This window comes from Electrophorus electricus, chromosome 4 (genome assembly GCF_041902795.1).
Source record: "Electrophorus electricus isolate QZ-2024a chromosome 4, ASM4190279v1, whole genome shotgun sequence".
Taxonomy (NCBI): domain Eukaryota; kingdom Metazoa; phylum Chordata; class Actinopteri; order Gymnotiformes; family Gymnotidae; genus Electrophorus; species Electrophorus electricus.
Window position 1 is genome coordinate 12,066,867 of NC_137500.1, and position 24,189 is coordinate 12,091,055.

Below are 24,189 nucleotides of genomic sequence, written 5' to 3' on the forward strand. Positions count from 1 at the left end.
TCAATCTCCCTCTCTCTCTCTATCTCTGTTTCTTATATTACTATTCAACAATAACAATGTGATAGCCAACCCAGTAGGCTGTTATCTTACAATAGCCTATGCTTGCATTTCCTACCAGCATAGCATGTGGCAGAGTGTGTAGGTGTGACCTCTCTGTGTTTTTTAGTTTTCCACTGCCCATCTTCTCCTGATGCACTGTATCTTTCTGCAGTATAAACTTCAGCATTAGTCCAGTATTAAACTTTAAAAATAATAAAACCACCACATTGACTATGCAGATTCTATATATTTTTTTTTTTGGTATTGGATAGCATTTATACTTATGCTGAGAGTCCCTCTCCATTGATTATTGACTGGAACAGAATGTGACAGAACAGAAGATGATTTACAAACCAAGCAGGAAGCTAGCACTTCATTCACTGATGTCAGAAAGGCTTTTAGTAGTTACACGCAGTTACACAGTAATGTGTGTCTGTCTGTCTCTCTCTGTCTCTCCCTCACACACACACACACACACACACACACACACACACACACACACACACACACACACACACAGAGACACACACACACACACACACACACACACACACACACACACACACACACACACACACACACACACACCCTATTTAATAAATCAAAAACATGTTTGATGTGAATGTAGCTTAATTCCTGCCGGTCTGAAAAAATAAGGGCAGGCTACAATATTGTACTCTAGGCATAGGGACAATTACAGAACATGAACACATGTCAGACTGATTTCACCCATCAAGGATTTGTCAAAACAAATTTAACAATGACACAACAGGCAGTGTGGTAATGATTTCTTGAACAAAGTACAGATCAACAATTTCACCATGTCTCCGTAAAGCAGTTTGAAGATGTCCACCATTACATTTCAATTTCGTGGCAAAGGACAATCTATGTTCATAATCAGCAGAACGTCAACAACAGTTGATAGCTGTCCGATTTACCTCACAAAAAAAGGACAAAGGACTCTTAGGACAGACTGACTGTCTAACAAGTGAAAAGGCATTATTTTCTTCGTCTGTTATCTGAACATACGTATATCCTACACAGAACTAGACAGATTCTGACAACACAGTAGACAGCTGCATATTTTAGTAATGTGAAACTAAAATGTTGTTTCACAACAATGTCCTTTTCTACACAGTTTGAGCCTAAAAATCTACATTCGATTATTCAACATTTAATTGCCGCCTAGCAATAACCATCCAATGACGCGTTTTGGTACGCGATTTCTAAACTTGCAGCATTCTGTATGGTGATCCGCTGCGGAACGATCTTTTATTAATTCCTCGCAGCAACCAGGACGGTGGGTGCTTCTGAAATATCGCGGTCGTAATAGACTGAAGAGAAATGCCTCTCATACATAAGGACGTTAAACACCCTTGATATTTAGAACATTCGATTTCACACTGCCCTGCGAACCCTATATCCCTATCGCCCCCAGCTACTTCATCGGCCATTTACCTGAATCGCTACACTATTAAAGGTTCTGATGCCGGTTTAACGACATGAACGACTTTAAAGTATCACATTTACTTCACCCGTGTATTTCCCGCCGCAGGCACGCTTCTGGAGTCTGTAGCTACTCACCTACTGCCGCTTGCAAGCATCCTCACGCATCTCATACAATGGCAACTCCCTGTGCAGTAGAGACCGTTCACACTATCTCAGGACCATCGCTGGACAGTGCATTTCAAAAAGAAAATAGTTTATTTGTCCTTATCTGTTTATACCGTGGAATTTACTATAAACGAAAAGTCTGTACTATCTGCAAAGTCATTGTTTCGTCAGTGGTTCTTGGTGGCAGGTATCCTTCGATTAGAGAAAGGTTTCTCACGCGCCTGCTAGCGCTAGATCGAAAAAGGGGTGGATGGGTGCGCGCGCGCGCGCGCGAGAGAGAGAGAGAGAGAGAGAGAGAGACTGATTCCCACGCCATGTAATAGCATTCAGTCAGACAGCTGTATGTTTAGCGGTCTTAAACTTAAAACTGCAATAAATATAATAAAAATAAATAAACAAAACACAAATTTGTGGCAGACGCTACGAAAACTATTTTAAATGTGTAAATGCGAAAAGGGGCACTGTGCGAACTGCAGACCCAGGATCGGCCGCCAGCTTTTCACCCGCAAAACTAAGCAGATGAACGGAACGAATTAAAAAAGGACATTTATAAATAAAAGTACAGTCGTTTTTGTTTGTGTATGTGTGTGTGTGTGTGTGTGTGTGTGTGTGTGTGTGTGAGAGAGAGAGAGAGAGAGAGTGAGTGAGTGAGTGAGAGAGAGAGAGAGAGAGAGAATTAGTTTATAGAACGAGAGATGTAATTTATCCCGTGATTAAAAAATATTAGCCTAGTACAATTGGTCAAACAGAAAACACTTTTTGGTATGTTTTTTTTTCTTCTAAACAACAACAAACAGGAAAAACTATTCGTTTGTGTTTCAGTCTTCATCATAACTGAAAAAGGTGAAGAGCTTCTCTTCCCTGACATTATTCTGAACTTGGCAAGAGTAAGGAGCCTGTATGGCATAAGTTTCGGTTAGGCCGGCAGTACGCCGTCTGAAGGCCTGGTGGCACTGTTGGACTCAAATAAAGAGAATCCTTTTTAGAAAAGGAAAAGAATCCTTTTTAAAATCACTCGCAGAAACCTCTCAAGCATCTGCTCAAGAGACCTCTGTGGAAAACAGCAGCAGTATGCCGCATAAACAGGGAGACCTCAAATAAAAAAGCAGATGTCTGTTCTGACAGAGGTCAACCAGTCTTCCATGCACACACACATTTGCATTTCATCTACTGGGTGCACACAGATAGGGATTTTCACTCCTTATAGGTGTAAATCAGATTAAGGGCTCATCCAGGAAATTGTGCCGACAGACATGTCTGGATCAAAGCGATGCTTCAACCTCGTGTGCATTAACAGATGAGGTGATTATGGATTACCACAGACTCTTAACCCATATTAGCAATATGTCTATATATATATATATATATATATATATATATATATATATATATATATATATATATATATATATATATATATATAAAACAGTTGATACGTTCTCTGCTGTGGTAATATGCTTCAACTTTCTCTACAATCCAGCTTTGTCTACAATATATTGACTGAACTTAATTGCACAGTCAATAGCCCTCAGCCATACTGACCAGAGAAAGAGAGAGGGACAGAGACAGAGAGAAAGAGAAAGAGAGCGAAATCACAGTGAAAGCTCTAGGGAGGGCAGATGGCCAGCATGATCTTTGTACGGAGCTGGTTCCAGGGCTTTGACACCTCATTTAACTGTTTTTCTTTATTTCATTTTCAGCCAGCAGTAGGTACCACAAGGAGCAAACTGTCTGAGACAATTGAAAGTCCTCTGATTAGAATTAATCAGCTAAGCACAATGGAGGACAGGCCACACAATAGAACACCAACTCAGCCAAAAGAAAATATAGTATGATTAAAAAAAAAACAATACCAACTCAGCCAAGATATAATATAGACAAATAAAAGCACACAACACCAACTCAGCCATTAGACAATATAGAATTAAAAACAAAACAAAACACAGCATCCTTAATGTTGATATATAAGTCAGACGTTACTGCACACATTTTAAACAAAAATTTTTGTTTACTTGGATTATGAAGGTCAAGTAATTTACACATTAACAGTATGTAGGCTACAGCTTTCCTTCTCAATACAACCAACAGCTCTTAGTAACACCTATAGACAGTTCAGAGTTACCTGTACAGTGTGACTCGGAGCACAACACTTGACTGAAAATTAGACCTTCTGGGGGAATAATTAGATCTGCCTTGTGAGAGGAGAGCAAAGGAGGGGGAAGGAGAAGATAAGAGAGAAAAGGAGAGGTTAGACACTTAAAGATAATTCTTTAAAAAAGTTCTTAATCAATTTAAGTGTTCTTAATGTGTTTTACTAGGTCCTGGTTGCAGTGTTTGTCTTACGAGTGGGTTATCTGAATTCTTTGCCAGTCTGAGGAGCCATGTTAAAGGTCACAGCAACACAAAGTGGATCCCTGAAGGCGTGTTACAAGCTATGGAGATCTTACAGTGGAATTCACCCTTCATATCTCCAGACTGTGATGAAATGATTCCTTTAGTACCACATAAAACCTTGACTGTTTTTATAGAATTTGTATGAAAAAAAAGCAGATATGAAAAAAGCTCCCCTGGGACAAGCTAAAGAACCACAGAATGGTTCAACTTAGTGCTTTTACTTTGAAGAGTGTAGCATGTAGCTCAGAAGCATTCAGACAGATGATTATTTTGCTGTCCCACTCTGACTGCTTTTTGTTGACATGTTTACCTGCACTCCAGATTCTTCCTCTCCCTCTCTTTCTATTGCTGTTTCCATTTCTCCGTCTCTCTCTTTCACTGCTGCTCAGTCTTTCTTTCTCTCTCTCTCTTTTCCCTGCTGGAGTGGCTGTCTAATGTGTTCTTTCTGTGAGCTTCCATCACCTTCACCTCCGAGCCTCCAAACTGCCAGACAGTTCTCTCCCTGCCAGGCTCAAATAATGCCCAGCATGCGGCTATTTCCTTCCTCCACAAGACCGCAATTTATCGTGTCTCACTACCCATCACCTTTTTGTAGAGACAATAGCCTGATGATGCCAGCAGCTGCTATAAAAGATGTTTCCGGCCAATCTCAACATGGCACTCATCTAATCTGGAGCCAATCAAATCTCATCCCTTCATTTCTCAGGCACACCCAGGGGAGCTTGGGTGACACTCACATTAAGCTCTGTGGCAGGGATCACTCATTCAGAGGCTTTTAGAGGTTTTCAGAAAAATGCTAATTCATAAACACAGCCTCAAAGTCACCCAAGATTATGGGCATTTTCTAAAGAAAACTGCAATACTATGTCTCTGCCCATAAATAGAAGTCAGGTCACGTGGCATGACAATAACTGAGAACACTATATGTAAGAATAATAGTCTGCTATGAGTGGCTGTATCTGATAATAATCACAATAAAATTATTTTCATGAATACTGTTTGCAGATATTTGGAAGCTGCTGGCTGTGCTGTGCTGTCTGAACCATTCGTTTTAGTGAACATTGGACATGTAGAAGACCACAGTAGGCCGGCTGGTGTGAAACTGAAAGGAGGTGTTACATGCACCATCATACTCACTCCAAATCCCATTTCCAATGCTTTGAAATGCTGAATACAAAAGTGGGGTGAGTGGGTGGGCTGGGGGTCTCTCAAAGCATGCCACTATAAAATCTCTGTTTGCATGGATTTCTGAATACTTGCAAAGCAGAGCTCTTGTAAACGCTTCTCTGGAAATTTGGCATAGAGTATTGAACATACAGCACACACTGAACTCCTAGAGAGACGCACGTGCATTCAGTGATCTCTGTCCAGACTGCTCACCAGCAGAACACTGTGAACTCAGCCCTCACCACATACACACACATACGCATGGTTCATGTCATGTTTAATAATGCTGGTTTTGTGGTTAGAATCAGGAAACAGAAAATTGGTGTAAATGTTACATCTACCCATATAAAAAAGTATTAAGGAACTTAACATTTGGTCTAAACAATCCAATTTTCTATTTTCTATTTTGTCTTGAGAAAATAACAGCATGCTGAAAACCATATTCCCAGTGGTCAGAATGATCAGCATGTGTTCTCTGACCTGTCAGTGCCCCTCCTCCCCACCCTGTGAACCTCCAGAGATCAGCACTTCTGCTGTGAGAGATTTTTTCTTTTCTTTTTCTTTTTTATGTTTTGTAGTTTGTTACCTGTACTAAAATGTGTAAATGTTTTGGAAGAACACAAAACAGTTGTTCCAATTTTTCCTATTCCTGGACTCTGCAAACACATAGTCTGATACCCCATAGATACCAGTATAAGCCTCTGTACCACAGTTTCACCACTCACATTCAATGAGAACACAAATACTATCACATGCAAAACATCCTGTTTTTACAACACACACACACACACACACACACACACACACACACACACACACACACACACACACACACACACACACACACCATTTTGTTCGACAGTCCTCACTTGCCTTCATTATCTTCTGCTTTTGCTATTGGTCATCCCTGTTAGGTTCTGTAACCACTTCATCATGAGGGTAATCAATAAAGACAAATCATTATTTTGGTCATTTTGGGTCATTTTATTTCATAAGACACTGCAGCATATGTCTCCATTTGTTGGAAGGGCAGGCCATTGATATGTTCTGAAGAGACAGCAGCCTATGGTTTACCCACCCAGAGCTCTCTCTGCCACACAGATCTTTTAAATTAAGATGTCAGTTGGTGGAGAAGGCTGTTATTTCATTAACAGTGGCAGTTCACTTCATTTCTCTGACCCAACACACTTTCCTCTATTCACTGCAACTGGCTTGTCCTCAAGGCTCATACCAAATATTGCAAATCACAAGAATCATTGCCTTCCATTCTCTGCTGATCTTCATGCCAAAGTCAAAGTAAGAAAACTGATGCAGCTTCATTCTCAACATGTCAGTTATGTGGTTTCAAAGTGAATACAAAGTAGGTTAACCTATTTTATATTGTGTGATATATTTTAGTGTGTTATGTATCCTTGTTTGTTTGTTTTCATGTTGCTGTTTGATACCTAAAACTGTAATTCTGCATCTGCTCAGGTTGTCTGGCACTTCTGGTCTGTACATGGGCATTTCTAATGACTGCTTTTAAATAGTGACGTTTCCAATTAAAGAACCCAATCATCTATAGATTGCCACTTGTCTGCTTTACCCTGTGGCCACTGAAGGACTATGGATTGTGTCTTGTGCGGGTGTGTGGGCCTATTAAGATCGGCTATCACAGTTGATTCTCATGCTACCATACCATGCTCTAGGACACCAGACCCTGCATCAGCCTTATAAATATTTTTTTATAGATTGAGGTTCATGTCTCAGTGGGAAAGCCACCTTCTGGAAGCTTGACTGTATGACACACTTTACAACCAATGCTAAACCAATGCTAATTAAATACTATAATCAGCTGGAAGGTCGATCATTTTTGCCAACATCCATCCAATAAATAATTAATGAGATACATTCTTTATCTTATGTTAAGGCAAAAAAATTAGATTTGAGTCATTTTGGCCTATGTGGTACTGACATCCGATACATATCCGATATGCGGCAATGCGACAGTCTGAACAGCTGGATCAGAATTCATTTGACTTTTATATGAACTCAACATTAGTCACAATTTTGCCCTGGCAGGAAAACAAAATAGACAACAGCTGCATCCAGATGTTCCTCTCCAGTGAAGTAGCTGCTATGACTCCACTGAGAGCCATCATTAAAATATTGCCCCCCTTTTGCCTTCTTGCCCTCATTATAATGTGTTGCTGAATTCACAGCTGGCCCCATTAGCATGAGCATTCGATTAGCGGTTGCTATGGTTGGCTAAAGTTACAAGATGAACATATCACGTGAAGTACTGGTCCACTGCACATGCGGGTCAGTCCAGGTGCAAGTGAGTCCAGGTGCAGTCCAGGTAAGATAAGATCTGTTCAGTCTAATGTCAGATACAGGCCACATTTAAAAGACATTGTGAACAAGCAAACAAAAAAAATCTAATTTAGACAGTACATTAAATTTGGGCCACCTTTACATGAGAGTGAATGTAGTGAATGTAGTGAATGTAGATCTGAAGATGATATCTCTCTTCACTGATTTGCTTTGTTATACTGTTTTCAGAGTCAATGTTAGACTCTATGTCAAACTGGTGTAAATTCTTAAAATAGAAATGAAAGGATTTTCATGTTAAAATAGCATTAAGTGATTGTGGTAAATCGATTCTTTAGTAAGACTCTTTTCAAAAGTCCCATTCCCAGACATTTGGAAAATCTATAAAAAAGCTATGAAAATAGAGGGCACAGCAATTGCTATAATGAATGCAATTTGGGAGAGTACACCTGTAATGAAATATTGATATTTAAATTAATGAAGTTTTCCATTTTGTTATCTGAAGTGCAACACTAAACCTAGATCAGTTTGCATTAATATGTATTAACAGTAATACTCCTCTGAAGACCAAAATACTTCATTGACGTCCATGAAAAACACACACATCATAAGAAATCAACAATATCAAATGAATAGCTACAATGTAATGGTGGTGCCTGTCCATTGTGTAGTTGCAAAATTGTTAACACATGATGCTACAAATCTCCTCTAATAACCTCAAAAGGTTTTGTTCAAACCAAGGAAAAACAAACAATCTTCCCAAAATCCACTAGCAGTCCTGTTCTGTGGGGTGTGGGAGTGAACAGGTTGTTGCTCGAGGATATCATACACTGAGCTTCCTGTAGACAGCTCAGGTGAGCAGTGAAAGCACCAGCAGCTCTTTCTGAACCCTGGAGGCAGGTGGTCACGCCAGGAACGCAGCGAGAGAGAGAGTGAGAGCAACTTGCTAGAGGGCAGGTGCAGTGTGTGTGAACCAGATACAATCACAAGATTGTTTGCACCTGCACCCAGAAGATGTGAAACAGCGTGAAACAGTGTGAGCTGTATCTCAAACTTTACTACTAGGACTGGCCTCCTAGATGAAGCAAAAGAAGCTTACCACTCTTGACAAGTGTTGCGAGCATCCTGCCCCACCCACATTATTTAGTTACCTATTTATTTGATTATTTTTGTATTGAAAGGCAAAAGCCTTTTCAAAAGTCTTAATTAAACTTTTTTTTTTTTTTCTCTAAACATGTATCAGTACATTGGGAACATTGGGAATGTACATGTATCAGTACATTGGGAACATTGGGAATGTACATGTATCAGTACATTGGGAACATTGGGAATGTACATGTATCAGTACATTGGGAACATTGGGAATGTACATGTATCAGTACATTGGGAAGTGCCAGGTGGTTACAACACTGTCCCATATAAAGAATTTTTATTTCTTCAATTGATGGCACCACATAAAAATGCAGTTCAGTCTGACCAGTTATATGATGATATTTGGCAGGAGTATCAAGGACATAATGGTACTTTACACTGACTTAAAATAGCATTACAATCACGATGATGATTATAATGATGACAATGATAATAATGAGACCGTGATGATCATACATCGCACTACAATACTTTTCATTGAAAGATAAATAGTGAAAGTGAAAGGTGTGGGTCAACTTGGTGGAATTTATTACTGGGCTCTGGCAAATATCAAAAAAGCAAACTTTCATAGCCCTAAAATGTGTGTCTGCAGAATATATGGCTATATTTTTGGAAGACATTTTCAAGTGTGCTTTAGCAAGGATTGGCTTAACCTAGTCAATGCTGACATTTATCAGCGTGGTGCAGCTACTGTGAGAGTCCTAGACACCGACAGGAATTCTGAGCTAAACAAGAGCCAGGATAGAACTCACACTAATGAATCTGCATAATGATTAATCAGTGAAACACCTCTGTAGGGATTGTAAAAACAAACGTGTTCCCAGCCATAGTATCTCCCAGATCATACTCCACTATCTCTGTATTGAAAAACAATCCCTCAACGTCTCTGTTAGAAGAAGTGAAAAACAAATCTGCTGTTTGAGTGATTTCTAATCAGTGTTATTTTTCTTCACTCATCAGTGAACACTTTAGAATCCTTTATTAAAACATGTTAGAACAACTTAGGTGCACAGTTAGTCTGTTGCCCATACGTTACGCTGCATGGTTCAGGTACACTACCCTCTAGTCCCTCATCCTCAGTGGTCAGGAATAGAGGCTGTTGGTTGAACATTTTTGGATGGGCCACTCTCAAACCAGCTGTGACAACGAGGGGTAAGTAAAAATCACTCCTCACTGCTGAGCCTGATTATCCTGCACCAGCGCAACACCCACAGCCATGCCACTACCTGGAAGACCTGTGTAAAAAAAATAAAAAATGGCCCAAGTGATGGGGCATGGGTCAGTCATCTGAAGAATAAATGGTTACAACTATCCCATTGAAATAGCTATAGAGCCACCAACTTGTCAGACAGAGAGGACAGAGAGAGGACAGAAAGAGTGAGCAAGGCAGAGACAGAAACAGATACACATCATTGGTCTTGGTGTCATTGATGCCATTAGAGGTTCAGAGCCCATCAGCTCCTGCCCAGCCCAGCTAGGCTGCCCACCCTGCTCTGGGCTTGTCCCATTTTGCTCGCCCTACTGTGACCAATCGCCCTGGCTGGACACATAGCGGATGTAATTGGCAGAATCTATAACAGCTCTGCTTGCTGTCACACTCTCACACTCCATCACATTCTGAGCGCCTCGCACTCCATAGCATGATGGAGGAGTTTGCCTGCTCATCAGTCACTCAGCGCCATACTACTTATAATGGATTACACACATGCACCCATGCACCTTCACGCAAGCACGCAAGCACGCAAGCGCATACACACACACACACACACACACACACACACACACACACACACACACACACACACAGACCCGAACCAGTTTTCAAGATATTGTTTATAATATGTTTATTAGATAGCATAGAAATACAGAGTTGGCATATCCAATTAATGAATTTGTTAAAAAGAAGCAGCATCATCTCTGAGGATATACTGTAGCTTAGCTGATGGTCCTCTCTTCTGCTAATGATTTAAGATCTGATCTGTGAAGGATTAAGTCTGGAGAGAAAGGTAGAAGATACATTGATTTACTTCCAGAGAATTCCTGGAAAATGTCACCCTTTATAAGACAAACATCTATTGAAAATATCCCAAATCCCACAAAAAAGACATATGTAGTGCAATGGCTTCAAAATAATTAATCTATCAGACCTATTATTGCCATAAAGCATCACTATGACACTAAAAGCATAAAATTAGAGGCCCTTTGGAAACTCACATAATCTACATTCAGTTATTATAGTTAATTAATTAGAGTTGTCTGTTATCATTTCTGTTATCATCAGAAGAAATTGCCAACACTACTGCACAGCTAATTTGAAGAAGCATACAGCAAAGACACTCGATGGCAGCAGTGAGCAGAAACATGCTGTGAATTTGCAAAAAGAGCATCAGTGCAACATTCCTTTTGCCATTCAAAGCCCTCCCTCCCCCATTGATCTCTCTTTGTATGGCATTGACCTTGAAAAATGTCATGCTCATTGCCTGTCTGCTCTCCTCTCTCCTACAGGAGCATTCTTTCTCCTCCCCATACCCCCCCCCCCCAACCTGTCAAACCACAGTAAGCAGGAGGAATAACCAGGCTGGGGAGCCATCTTGCTTGTATGTATGTGCTGTGAGTGTGTGTATTTGTGTGTGTGTGTGTGTGTGTGTGTATGAGTTATTCTTTAATATCACGTGCAAAGTAGTGAACCACAGAGGCACAAATAACATTGGCTGAAAGAGGAATGCAGAGAAATAGCTTTTTAAAGAGTATAGCAAACAGGGTGGATGCTCAGAATCACTCTTGGCAGCATGTTACAAGGATGCCAAAGTTATTTCTTGGCCCCTTGACAAGGCCACACATTACAACGCACATATCATATTGCCATGAGAAAGAACACACTGCTGGATCTTCTAGATACCTTTAGCACAAATACCTTAAACAAATATGATCTCTATGTCGTTCCGATTCCATAAAGCTGTTTTGCACACCAAGCAGTGCTGAATAGTAAGATGCAAAATTATGCTACAAATCTTTTAGAATTGACACTTTGAAGACATTCAGAAAGCATACATTTTAAGGATGTTACTACACCCTAACTGCTTTACTGGGTCACAGCCCCTCAACTTGACTTCCTCAGCCTGCAACACACCTGATTGAGAAAGTGTCTCCATGCATAAAATGATAATAGAAACCCTCACAATCTCAGTTTCAGTGGTTAAACTAGCAAAATAGGCAACCCATTTATCTGTGTTGTGTAGCTTCTATGCATCCTCATTTAGCAGACCAAAGCTAACAACAGTGCCATATAATTAGAGAAGCACAGTGCTTCTGGAGAGCAAATCCCACTGAGAGCCTTACGCAATCCATGCAGGATTAAAACATCATAATGGCATTTTAGAAATGTAATGATGTCCTTTTGCCCCTTTGAGGGTGTGAGCCTACCTCAATACAACAAGCTACAACAATATGAAGCTTTATTCTTCCTCTGCTGACACATCACTAGAGAGTGGCCTTGTCAGAAAGCAATTTTATTTGTTATGATCAATTATTACAGTGCTTTGTTTATTTATTTAATTATTTATTTTTGTTTGTTTATTCTGAAAAATAATTCCATTAAGACAATTAACTAACTTGGTGGACAAATGGATATTCACTTATAGTAAAAGGAAAATAAGTTAGCATACTTTTTAAAGTAAAAGGTAAGAAGTGTTTATGTATAACAACAAATAATATATTAATTTATATTGACATACAAGTGTGGTATTAAACACAAGTGTCAACCAATCTTAAAATTGTAATCTGTTCCATAATTTGGGTGCTGCCACTGAAAAAACTTGATTGCCTTCTCAACTGAAAGCAGTGAATAGGTCAAAGAAATGGATTAGAAGACCTTAAAACTCTAGAAGTGTAATTCCAAAGTAGGTCAAAAATATACCTTGGAGCCATGCTGTGAAGAGATTTAAATACAAACAATAAAACCTTAAACAGTATTCTGTACCTAACTTGTAACCAGTCTTTTTTTGGCACCAGTCATAAGCCTAGCTACAGTTAATGGTATGTCATTAGTTACCCTAATAAAAGTGTAATAAGTTACCTTAATATGTTACCTTGATAACTTACCTTAATCTTAAGAATCTGTACTGTGATGTGTTCTAAAACTGAACTAAACCTTTTTTTCCTAAAAATGAGGAAAGCTGAACAAAGATTACTTTTTTATGAAAAGACATTGGTCTAAAACTATTGAGGCTGAACAATTGCCTGTTTGAAATAATCATTTAATAGGCAGATGTTTATTATGGATAAAATAATAGCACCCACAGTATGCAACACGTCTTTAAGAAAAGGCATAGGAACTACACCTAAGTAACTAAGTAAAAAAAATCAAAGAGTCTCAGGATTTGCTTCCAGAATGGCAGTAACAACAGGCTTCATAACAGTTGTAATTGTGTTCAAAAAACTGTGAAGGTGTAGAATTTCCTAAATGATGTCACAGAGTTTGCTCTAGCTTTCTTTACAGATTGCTGATATGCAGCCAAATATTCTTTAAATTTCTGGTAATACATTTCCAAATTATCCTTCCATTTATGTTCCAGGAAGGCAGGCAGACTCATTAAGCCATCGCTGAGGTCTAACTTTGGGTCTTTTGACAATGAGGAGGCAACATAGTTCAAAATGTCAGTGCAAATAGATTTAAAGAAATCAGCTCATCTATGACATTGCGGAAGGTTCTCAATTGTCCAAAACAGAGGAACTTTGAAGGCTTTGAACTGACTAGCAATATCTGGCTTATTGGTGCATGAAAAGCAAAGAGGCTGACTAGGTTTTCAAGATAGGCATGAGATAATGACATTGAAGAAAACAGGATGACGATGGGACAGGCAATCATTTGCTATTCCCACATCACAGACCGAAAGGCCGGTAACGCTATATAATACAGCATATGGTTTACAGTGTAACTTCCTATTATTTACTGTGTTATTTCTCAGAACTTGTGTAACTTACCTTTATAAATTAGAACACTATAAAATACTTACTGTGACGTTCGGAGGCTTAAGCAGGATGTGGGGACGAGGCACATTGAAACAGACATTTATTCATACACTTAACACTTAGACGTAGGACGCGGGCTATGGTTTCAAACACTGATAACATCCACGATAAGACAAGAGACTTTTATACATGCGCGACAATGACACACAACAAGGATCAGGTGTGAAATACGAGAGTGCGTGGCAAAACAGATGAACACACATAGACGTTTTTGGTGGGGGTGGGGGGTGTAACGTAACATGGCAACCCCACCCCACCCCAACGGCACAACAACTTATCGGGCTGCGGCCCTGAGACCAATGCCAAATGGCGAGGCAAGAGGACCGGTCTACCTGCCATGGGCCAGCACGGGCAGGACAGCGGGGGGAAGGACAGGGACCAGGACGATGACAGACACAAGGACGCACACACTAACAGGGACGGGCCCAGACACAAAGGGGGACGAAGCAATTGGTACATTCAACGTAATCGGGAGAAACACGGTGATGGGGACAGGCACATGAACAGCACCACACATATTAAACAGTCCAGAGAAGGGGAAAGGAACCCCAACCAGTCCTCCAGTCATCGGCTGGGTCAGAGACCGACCTGCCTGGGGGGGATTGTCCTTCACTGGCTTGGGTAGCAGCAGCTGTCCTGGTTTTGGTGCATGCACGTTGGGAAATGCACCAGCTGTGTTGCCGGGTTCCGATGTAGGCACTGGTGATGCTGCCTTTTTGCCTCCACGAGGCTTAGGCTAGGCGCATGCACTCTGAGGCTCTTCGCCTTAGCTGGAGGAGTGTCCTCCTCTGACGACGATGCCTCCCTGCTAGCTACCTGGGGCAGCTTGCTTGCTCTGGGGCGGTGTGCTGTGGGCAGAGCCTTAGGTGGAGCCTTAGGTGCTGGGAGCCTTTAGTGTTGCTAAATCCCTATGAGGGTCCTCTTCCACCTCCATTGGAGTGTCCTCCTCACGATCGGACCCCATGTCTGACCACAGACTGATGTCGCTACATTCCCCTTTCTCTCCATAATCAGCATAGCCCACATAATCTTCCAGTCAGGGGTCGTAGGACCCAGCGGAGTCCACATCCGAGTGCCGGTTCTCATAGTCTGGCTGGTCTCTGTAGGAGAGCAGAGTCCGACACCAGACCATATACAGGGCCCCCCCAAAATCATTCAGCGGGTTCCTCCCTTCTTGTGGATTCCTGGAGCGAGGCCAGTATGAGGGAAGGTCTCTCTGTGGGATAGTAGTTACGTACGACTCCCCTTCTTCGGCACCTGGACCATGCTCACCTGGACCTGCACCTGGAGTCAGGAGGGTGCCCAAGAACATGGGGGGGGGGGGGGGCTTCGCTGCATGGGCTGTGGGAGGGTGTTGACTTCCCTTCTTTCCCTTCTTCTTTTTGCTTTTCCCTTGGTCGGTCGGTGCTTCTATTACGTTTGGAGGCTTAAGCAGGATGCAGGGATGAGGCACGTTGAAACAGACATTTATTCATAACCTTAACACTTAACACTTAGATGTAGTACGCAGGCTATGGTTTCAAACAACTTTTATACACGCGCGACAATGACAAACAACAAGGATCAGGTGTGAAACATGAAAGGGCGTGGCAATACATATCATATGAACGTACACATTGAAGATGTTTGGGGGGGAGGGGCTGTACCGTGACAATTACTGCTTCCTGCTGGTACATAATGTAAGAACATCACAATAAAAGAAGACAAAGAACAAGACAGTAACAATCCTGAACTTTCTGACATCTTCCGCATAATGTCCAGCAAACTTTTATGGAACATTCTTGTATGAAGTGCAATAAAAATAAATACTTTTGCCCTTTCCTCATGGCAGTTGTAACAATCATTTTTTAGGCATGCGAAAGGGATGTATTATGCTTATGTCTTCTACTTTGTTGTATGATTTTTAATAAGTACTTGTTGCTCTATACTTTTATTATTTATTTGCGCCAGCATGCCTGTATGTGCAGTACTGAAGCGGGTCATAATGGGCTGGCTGAAGCAGAAAGAAAACCAATTATAGCTAGTGGGTGGAACTGGAGATGACTACTATTGGGACAAAACTGTGGTAAAAATAAATAAATAAAGAAGACACTATCCAAAATAAACAATAAGACTAAGTCAGGGGTGTTTGTTGGTGTAAGATCCAGTGGAAGAATACTGTGTAAGTGAATTCCTCTATTTCAAACATATGAACTTGCTGAGAAGAGGATAACCAGATGGTTGGAATGTGTTGCAGATATGCAGAATTTGCTGTGAAAGCCAAGGTGGACGTAATGAGGAGCAGGCTACACCAAAATCGACGCACTGTAAATCTCCTGAGACAACTGCACCTGCATATATATATATATATATATATATATATATATATATATATATATATATATATATATATATATATATATACACACACACCCACACACAGCCAAATAAAAAAAAAAACTTTGCTAACTGTAAACTTGCTAAATTGCTAACCAGAAGCCTATGATTAGAAGTAGTTGAGACTACCTTCCCAAAACAACCATAAGAACTGGCTAACTGAGAAAGTGGAAAATCTACTCACAAAAACTCTCTGGGCACAGCACTCAGTGTGTAGAATTGATAGTGATGGCTTGTGCTAAGCTTGAGACATAGAATCTAAACAAGTAAATAAAATAGTTCGAGGGAGACATGAGTTTACTAATCCAGTTCCTAAATTTTATTTAATCAAATTATCTGAGTTATCATGGATTAAGTTGGTCAGGAACAGAGAACAATGGAAACCTGGGCAAACAAACACTCTTTGAGAACCACAGCAGGTAGTCATGCTTGAGTTCACTAAACCAGGAAGAGGCATATTTCAAACACTAAGCTAAGAGTTTATATGAGAGGGGATGAGAAGTCATAATAAAGATTGACGGAATCAGAAACAGAATTCGAAAGAATAAGAACAAAACTTTAGGAGCATACACTGAGCTGCCTTAGTGTGTTTTTTGAACAAACAGATAATGTGGCTGTGTCTTCTATTCTCTGGCCTGCTGAAGAGGTGTGATGCATGGACATGGCTCTCTGGGACATCTATACTATACACCTCTGGAGCTGGGCAACCCTCGTGCTGAACTCAGCTAAGGCTGCTGGCTCTGCAAGCTCTGCTCTCCGAATACATGCATATTCAAGATAATCTCAAAGCCTGCACCAGCTCTCCAGTTCCCCTACTGTGGGCCCACCCCCTCCTCTCTCCTCTCTTCTACAAGCCTCAGAGACGTCTGTACTCTGCAGTCCTTCACACCACCTACTTAAGTGTCCTCTCTGGAAGGAACAGCTGACCTTGACTCTGCACGAAGGCTGGGATTACAGCAAATCTTTTTCAAACATACATTCTGCTTCTCAAAATCCAATTTTAACACTTTTTAAAAATATATATATTTAGATTTTTTTGTAAAATGCCTTTTGAATTTTAAAAATACCCAAAATAAATAAACAAACAGTATTGTTATTAATATTATTGATAATAATAAAAAGAAGAAGAAAAAGAGAAGGGGGCCCTTTGGTCTCTCCCTCCCATTGTTATTTCCGGTTCTTAAGCTTGATATTGTGGTAACCAGGTTCTGCAGCCTTCCTGTCTCTTCACTCACCACTTACGAAAAGCACTCAGGAAGGACAGAAGCAGGAGAGTGTTTTCTGGTTGAGGTTTCCAACTATCATGTTCAATCATTTATAAATGCTTGTGATATGCCATTTAGGGTGGTTTCATTTTTTGCACCAACTTTAGATACCATATTTCACTGGAATGCAAAACTGTTAATAATGAAAGAAGACTGAAGAAACAGAGGTTTGCAGCCCCTATTTATATGTGTTTTAAAAAAAAAAACTATATTCACAAAAAGGTCTTGCACAGTTGTCTTTAATTTTACCCTACCGATTGGTTTTTATATGAGCTATTCATCCTTAATATTACCTATTCACCCTCAATATTAGCTCACTATTCTCACTATTACCTAATATTGGGTATTGTTATTATCACTCATTTTGATACACTGAATCAGACTGCATTGTTCAGATATTTTTTCTCAGCTGATTAAGCACAATTTTCAAATGACTTTACCTTCATTACTTTACTTTCTAGTGGAAGCTAAAGAAACAGCAAGGGAAAACAAAAGGAGTATATACACTGAATGGCCACTTTATTAGAGACACCTGCCTTTCATGATTGGAGCTTGCCTGTATGAAAATTAGACTCTTGACCCTGAAGTGAAGCATACAATCAGGTGAGCAAGTTTGCTGTGGATGAGTTTCAATGTGAATCCATATCACAATGGGAAAATCAAGAAATGTGAGTAACTTTAAACAAGGCATGGTCATCAGCGCTAGACTATCCTGGACCACTAATTCAAACATCATGCAATAGTGTCAAGACTTTACTCAGAATGGTTTGATTGTAGAAAAACATCCAGTGAAAGGGGATCCTGTGGGAGTAAATAACTCAGAGGAGGATGGCAAGAATCATTCTGACAAGTAGGCAATACACAGTCAATAAACTGTAGCCCAATAAAATACTGGTGCTCCAACTAACGTGTCTGAATGCACAACTCGCCAATCCATAGCACGGATGGGTTATAACAGCAGTTAACCAGTTAGAATGTCATTTCTGTCTAAAGGAAACAGAAAGGCAAGATTCCAGTTGGGAAAACAGTGCAAAAATTGGATCACTGAGCAATAGAAAAACAATGCCTGTTCAGATGAATCCAGAAAGGTGCAAGCTGCATAAATTGATGATCCCTTTCTAACAGATGTCAACAGTTCAAGCTGCTGGAGGTAGAGTAATGGTGTAGGGAATGTTTCCTTGGCACACCTGTGGATGGATGTTTGGATAATATGGTTTACCTAAGCATTGTTCCAACCAAGTTCATCCTTTCATGGCAGCTGTTTACCCTATGGCAGAAGGACACTTTCAGCAGGATAATGCACCATGCCAAAAGGGTCATATAATCATAGATTTTAGTTTATGAATATGACAGTGAGTTTCCTTGCTTTCCGGGCCTTCACAGTCCCAAATCTTAATCCTATAGGGCATCTCTGGGGGGAGGTCAAATGGGCTGTTTAGAGTTGCAAGTTAGTACCTTCATCTAATTTGTGGTAAATGCAAGAAGCTATCCTGTTCACAAGGGCCAAGATTTCTGCAGAACAATTTCAACACCTAGTGAAATGCCATGTGAATTGCAGTGGTTCAAAGGCCAAAGGAGGTCCAACATGGAACTAGATTGTTGTTTCTAATAAAGTGGCCATTCAGTATGTGTGTGTGTGTGTGTCTGTGTGTGTGTGTGTGTGTGTGTGTGTGTGTGTGTGTGTGTGTGTGTGTGTGTGTGTGTGCGTGTGTGTATGTGTGTGTGTGTGTGTGTTATATATCTACAGAGATGACAAATACTAATTGACTTCACAAATATTCTCCATTTAAAGTGAATAAAGCCAAGTGAACAAAGTGAATGAAGCCAAAATGTATGCATTTGAGAAAATCTGACATTCAATTTTTTTCCTGGAAAATAACTGGAAAAAACACAGAAGATTAAATGTAGGGGAACAGTTAAGTGGAAGGATGCAAAGGGAGACATTCTCTTCTTTCTTATTTTTTTGGAGTTTATATATGTACTTTCAATGCAACAAATGAATCACATTAACCGTTCATTTTCTCACATCATCACACAGAATTCTAATAAAAGCACATTTATGCAAATGTATAAGTTTCTGTTTCCAATAATACATAGTAATAATAGTGATACACTAAGCGTGCCTTGGATTGTACTGTTCTTCTGTAGAATTTCATTTTTTCAGATGTAGATATTCTTAACCTTATTGTATAAGTCCTCAATTCAAAATAGTTTGGCCAGCAGTTGTAAACTATCAGACATGTTGGATACATAATGATTAGTATTGCTGCAATGTCAAACAAACTGACAACAAGGGTAATTTCTCAAATATTAGCGCAAGCAATTACAAGTACTGTTAAATTTAGCTGAAAGCTGTAGCTCATGCACTATCAGGTGTCAAACACATTTAATTCACAGGCATGATGGGTGTGGGTGGAGCCAGTGGGACACTCCCTTCATTGCTGGTACGCCTCCCTGCTATTTGGGAAGTCACATGCTTCTGGTTTCGTGGTGAGGAAATACACTATAAAATGTGAAAGGATGTTTATTTTTTTTGGTAGTATGTGCGCAAAAAAATAAAATAAAATAAAATTAATTTACCTTTAAAATGTTTTTCTAATGAATAGTTAGAACAGCTCCTTTTATGCCATGTTTACTATTGTTGGTAAGCATCAAAACCCACTCTGAATTCAAATGAAAATTTGAAGTCTTAAACATACATAGTTTGCGAATTTCTTCATACTCATGCTCAAAATAATTTCGGAATTAGTGTTTAACATATAACTGTGACTACACTTTCAGTATATCCTATTATACTGCTGACTAGTATTGCTATCAACAAAATGCAACATTAAATGGAAATATGGTGACATTGACAAGAAATTGAGGAAAAACAAAATGAAATCAATCCAAGAAGGTATAAGGTCAATCGGAGGCAATAAGAATAACATTCTGCTTATTTTCTCACAGAAATAACTTAAGTTATACATTTTACTTTGAAATGCTTCTGAGAAAATAAAGAATTAGAAGAATTAGAAGGAGGGACTTGCATGCAAGGTGTCATGAACATTCCAAGTTCTTCTAATGATCTAACTATGGTCTGTTACTCTTGTCCTGGATTGCTTGAAGGCCTGCAGCACATTTAAAACATTTCACTGCTCCAACACACCTGATAATACTCCTCATTATGAGTTGCATCAGATTAATTTAAGCAGAATAATCACTAAACCGAGCTAGACTCCCAGGAACAGAGTTGGGTCCTTTAATCTAACTGATCAAATAAATTAGACTGTAATAAAAAAGGAAGTTTCTCTTTTACCATCAGTTGAAGAGGTGTATAACTACTCCACTTGCTTGTGTCCTAAATGGCCTTTCTCCATTGGTCAAAAAAAGTGTTCTGCACATCATTTTAAAAAATGGCATGCCAAATTTAGGCTTGAAGCCTGTGATTAGTTTATATAATGATGAGGGTTATCATGACTGACAGCACAATATTTCAGTAATGCTGACATCACCCTTTTTTTTATGGTTTATCTCACTGTGTGACAGACTGTTCAAAGCTTGGCTGATGCACAAGTGCTTCACAATAGCTAAGTGGGAAAAAAAAACACTGTCTGATGGCAAAGCAAGGTGTGAATATGAAAACAAATAAGTGTGCTGTTCTGTACACTTTTAACCGACACATTAAAAGAGTTTTCAGGATTGTTTCATATGCAGTTTACTTTTTTAGTAAGGATTAATATCTAATATCTTAAAAGGTGGCTTTGATCATTGAACCAATAAGCATTATTTTCTCTAGAACTGGTTTCTGCAGATAGTGAAAAGCATAGCTGTAACAAAAAAAAAAAATCCTCAGTAGGGTTTCATACTCTTTCTGAATACATACATTAGTATAGGACAGTAAAAGTCCGCTAACACACCAATTTGGTCTTGTGTACTTTACCTAAAGAGCCATGTGATTGCTGCAGCGCAGAGAAACATGCAGCAACAGGCAGCCTGTGCAGGGCCATGGCCGTAGACAAGCCAAGCTCAGCAGGTCACTGGGGGAGGCTGTCAAAGAAAGGCCTTTGCTCTGGGGGTCTGCTGACAGCTATGGGATGCCTGTGGAGCATCAGAGAAATTCCGATTCACTGTGACAGGTCACTGGAAGTCACAGGAGATTAAATTAGTATCGTCATTTCAACCGAGGAGGGGAAATACTCTTTGCCCTTGATCCATGCTAGTGAAGCAGAGACTGGCCATTTTTCTGATTTTTATTCTGATGTTATATGCTACTTGAATGTGTTTGACCAGCGGAGCAAGAGGGACATGAAACAGTCAGATATGACTCTTTTCTAGAGTGGGGATGCCTATGCACACAGGCTAAGGATTTGACGGAATGAGCACAGGTCATGATCTGAAAGCAAACGAGATTCTCCCAGCTTGTCAGGATCTTTTAAATGCCTGCACTATATGATGACTTTATACAAATTAGGGGATCCTATATTTATATTACAGTTTTATTAATTACATAAAATTAAATGAAGATTTAAGCATTAAAAAATAATTTACAATAATGATAGGAATTTAGTGACTGCCCTTGATATGTACTGTATTGTACATATAAGTTATGAAGTGCGTGAGGCATTGTGGTTCAAACAGGAAGTTGCAATAGATCTCCAAATAGTACACAGAACATGGGAACCTTTGCAGACTTTTTGCAGGTTTTTATTCAGTCATGCATTCTCAGTGGTTAACCAGATAATTAAAAAAAGAACACCTTCAACAAATGGCACACGCACACAGTTCACTATCAGTTTGGGTCATTAGCCTGTTTTCAGGGATGAGCTACATGATCTCTTCAGGCTGTAAACATGCAGCTCTTCTATAGAGACATACATGCTGTGGCAGAAGTACCATGTCTTAAGCCATGCAGAATGCTGTCCATCAGTTTTACTGCACCCGTTTCCTCATCGAGCAGTGAGGAGGAGTGATGGGCAGTGGCCTCGGTTAGCCCTGACGGCAAGAAGGAAAACAACCCGGGCCTGGGAAAGCAGCCGACGCGCTCCGACTATGTTCAGAATCACAAACTTATACAGGCCTCATATTTATTTATAGTGGACAGATCGCCTATGCTGTGACCCAGTCCTTGTTTCTACCCAAAATGGGAGATCCTAGTATCACATTTTATAGGCTTTAAAAACTATTACAAGCATATTGCAGAATTTTTTTTTATTATTCCATATAATAAAGAGGCATAGTATTAGTGAAACTGGATGGAGGAAGGTGGTGCTGATGTTTTCAGAATACTCATGTGGGCGGTGACATATTATAGAGATTGGCTGGTTAACCTCTGGCGCTGCAGCGATTAAAGAGGTTGTTTCACACACCTACAGAGTTTGCAATCTATCAGACATACTGGAGTCCTTCATCATGGTTAACTACTATACATATAATTGCATATTAATCAAATAATTTAAAGAGGAAGCTGTACCCATATGTTTCCTCTGAGTTACAATATACTATACAGACCAGTAATTTTTAGAGTTAAATAGTCATTTGATTGCAACAACAACAAACAAGCAAATAAATGCTCCACTGGTTCTACAGGGATTGCCTTGTGTATTCTTATATATGTCCTATATTTTCATCTTGTTTCAACAAGGCTGACTACATAATCTGATCTAGTATATTCAATAATGCCTCCCATTTTTCAGCAATGTGCTGTACCTCATAACACAGTCTATCAGTGTCTGCACAGAGCATAATAATTTGCCATGTAAAAAAACATGATATGAGATTAGCTGAAGCAAATCTCACCTTTGTCATGTAACTGCAACCTCGAACTTTAAAATGCTTTGTGCAAGCTGTCAAGGGCTCTGGATATCCAACACTCCAAATAATGCTTTAGACAAGACGAACAGCAATACTCACAGACAGTGACTGCTGGTCTGCAGTAGAGGATGCAGGTTCGTTTACACAGTGCAGACCAGGTGAGAGAGAATATTTTGCTTCTGGGTCCACATGCCCTCTTCTTCCTCCGTCCACAGTACCCTATCGACCAGCTAGCCTTTTCCTGCCACACAAGAAGATATGACTGTACCAGTGGATAGCTTTGTTTTTCCCATACCAACCTGTGGCCCACTTATAAATCACACCTGACATATTTGGTGCACATTTTGCCTTCCATAACAGTCATAACGGAACAGCAAAAACTCACATTGAGTTATACAAGATAAAACAGTATGGCAGTAAGTTAAATGTAGAGATCTTCATAGAAGTGCTATTTTGAGACTCTTCCTTAACACCACATTAATCCCCATCACTGCTATTGCTCATAGTGTCTTAAATGTGTTTAAAAGTTTAAATGTGTGTATTTACTATACATCCACACTATAATCAAGATACACTGAGCCACTTAAGAACCATTAAAATGCAAAATAAAGTTTTATAAGTAATACTTTATAAGTAACATCTGAAATCTGTTATATATATATATATATATATATATATATATATATATATATATATATATATATATATATATATATATATATATATATATATAATTCGTAAACATTTATACATATTTATTATAAATGTGTAGCAGTTCTAGAACACTCAAAAGCTCTGAATGATTTCAGGAAAAATCAGTTCAGTAGAAACCTACAGTTGCAGATGTGCCTGTGCTGTGTATAAATTTGAATTGCTCATTTATTTAATATATTTTATAGAAATGTAGATATTAATGTTAAAACTCTATATCTGATAATTAAATATTCAAAGAATCTTCCTGTTGAATCCACAGTCATCTGTGAGTGTAGTGGGGTAAGTTTTTTCCCTTATGCTGTCATGAAATTCTGCAGCAGTGTGAGGGCTAGAT

The 24,189-nt window shown here is 39.5% G+C and overlaps 1 protein-coding gene across 6 annotated transcripts in view; it reads right to left on the minus strand.

Annotated features, from left to right (window-relative positions):
• LOC113573671 (leucine-rich repeat and immunoglobulin-like domain-containing nogo receptor-interacting protein 1) overlaps positions 1–24,189 on the minus strand; it is an 89,453-nt gene that overhangs the window by 23,260 nt on the left and 42,004 nt on the right. For 2 of the 6 annotated variants that reach the window (XM_027004029.3, XM_081712430.1), the window contains exon 1: positions 1,624–1,882. The gene's annotated coding sequence lies outside the window, so the exon portion shown is untranslated. Of the gene's footprint in view, positions 1–1,623; positions 1,883–10,547; positions 10,671–19,198; positions 21,429–23,240; positions 23,383–24,189 lie in introns of those variants that run through there. The other 4 variants (XR_003410227.3, XR_003410228.3, XR_014123169.1 and 1 more) reach the window with 4 other exon arrangements.